Source organism: Rhea americana, unplaced genomic scaffold (assembly GCF_003343005.1).
Source record: "Rhea americana isolate MKP2758 unplaced genomic scaffold, rheAme1 scaffold_28, whole genome shotgun sequence".
Lineage (NCBI taxonomy): Eukaryota > Metazoa > Chordata > Aves > Rheiformes > Rheidae > Rhea > Rhea americana.
The window spans coordinates 908,953-910,815 of record NW_028186401.1 but is presented as its reverse complement, the minus strand read 5'-3'; the positions used below and the strand labels follow the sequence as shown (position 1 = coordinate 910,815).

The 1,863-nt window shown below is 38.5% G+C and overlaps 1 protein-coding gene across 5 annotated transcripts in view; it reads right to left on the bottom strand.

Moving 5' to 3' along the window:
* The window catches only part of LINS1 (lines homolog 1), an 11,057-nt gene extending 9,202 nt beyond the window's left edge, over positions 1–1,855 (bottom strand). Inside the window, exons 1-2 of one of the 5 annotated variants that reach the window (XM_085308600.1) lie at positions 1,450–1,855; positions 1,204–1,362 (exon numbers count right to left, since the gene is read on the bottom strand). The gene's annotated coding sequence lies outside the window, so the exon portion shown is untranslated. Of the gene's footprint in view, positions 1–1,203 lie in introns of all 5 variants that reach the window. The other 4 variants (XM_085308599.1, XM_085308602.1, XM_085308601.1 and 1 more) reach the window with 4 other exon arrangements.
* Positions 1,856–1,863: the final 8 nt, after the last annotated feature.

Here is a 1,863-nt window from a genome sequence, read left to right as displayed (position 1 = left end):
AAAAAAAAAAAAAAAAAACAACAAATTGAGACTAAAGAGTAAATATTGTTTTCTGCTGCACACAGACATACAAGGTTAGCGACATGAATACACTGCAGGGAAGAACTGAGTTCTAAATTTAAGAAGGAGCACTGAAGAACACCTAACAGAATTCCTTTACATCTACACCTGCAGAACTCTCATTCTGAGCACCTAAATGTTGTAATCCAGAATAGATTTTTAGATACGCAGAAGACCAACAATGTCATGGGCTTAGGCTCAAGGGGTGAGTGACTGAGAAATTTAAAATTAGAAAATACTTAAAAAAAAACAACATGTTGGAAGCCAGTAAAAATATTTAACCACATTTAGGAAAAAAAAAMCACAACAATCAAACTCTTTCTGATCACAAAGTCAATGGAACTCTTTTCAACAGCATGAGAACTCAGGATAGCTTAAAAATGAAAAGCTATTAAGAATTCAAATCTCTTTACTTTCAAGTGTGAGTACCTAAGTACCTACAAATTTCCAATCATTATAAAAGTGGCTAGACAGATATCGGATCTCACCAGAAGACAAAAATAATATTCCTAAGATTACAAAGGTTTCTTTTTCAACYGTATTATGAGTAATGCTAGCCTGTAATATCAGTCTTTTCAGGAAAGTTACCTACTCAGCATCCTTTTAATAAAAAAAATAAAAAGGGTATTATCTTTATCTACTCAAGTTGGGAGTAGGGGTTGTTTTGTTTATAGGATTTTATTAATGAATTTACTAATTAAAGACATTTATTTGAAAGGGAGGGGGGAAATGTCAGGTGACTAAATTTGCTCCATAGTAAGAGAGAGCTCAGTGAAAAGTACAAAGCTAAAGAGTAAAAAAGCAATCATATCCATAAACAAGAAATGACAAACTCCAACCCTTACTTGTATTGTTTATTTGTGTTATTCACGACAGTATCTAAAAAGCAATTAAGATAAGGCCCACAGTGCTAGACACAGCCATAAACACCAAGGAAGTTAYGAAGAGCTCAGATACAGACAGATCAGGCAGGGAGGATAATCATACAGTAAGAAACAGAATAAATATTCTGTTATATATTATTTCCATGGCTATCTTAGTTAAGCTTTAAAATCAAAAACAAAGTCACAAGGAGCTGCAGACAGAGGAAGAAGAGAATAAATTCGATTTAAAAAAAAGGAAATAAAGGAACAGAAGTGAAACCTTAGATAACAGCTGAAGCTCACAATGTTTAAGGATTGACGCAAGTTTAAGTGGCTGCAACTGCCCCCAGAATATCCTAAAACAGAATTATAAAGTCAGTGTATTTCTCCAGGGTAGGATGCTTAATTTAGCGTGAAGTCACAGATATCATTGGTTTGACTGAAAAAAAAAATAAAAAAAAGCTTTGAAATATCTTGCTACTATCCCATTTACTTTTTTATTTTTTTACTAACATAATTGGCTTACAGCAACGCACCGCGATTACCCAACGATATCGGTGAAGAACAGGCAGTAGCAGAGGAAACTCTCGTCAATCCCTACCCTGCTTTAGCCTTTCCCTGCAGTTCACACTATTAAATGATATCACATAAACGGCAACTGGGAGAACTCTTGTCACAGAATAAGATGTCTCGGTGCGTGACTTCACGGGCACGAGCTCGGCGGCCGTGGCTCTCCTGCGCGGCAGAGCGTGAGGAACAGCGAAAACGCGCTCGGGCCGACTCGGACCGGCCGCGGCTTTGCAGGTTCATCTCTCACTACACCTCAGCCTACCGAAACACCGTAACCGCCTCTAAAATGTGATTTGCTTCCAGAGGTTGCAAGTAACCTCCACCGCGAGCTGCGAGCTCCCCCGCGGCCGCCCCGCCTCGCGCCCCCTCG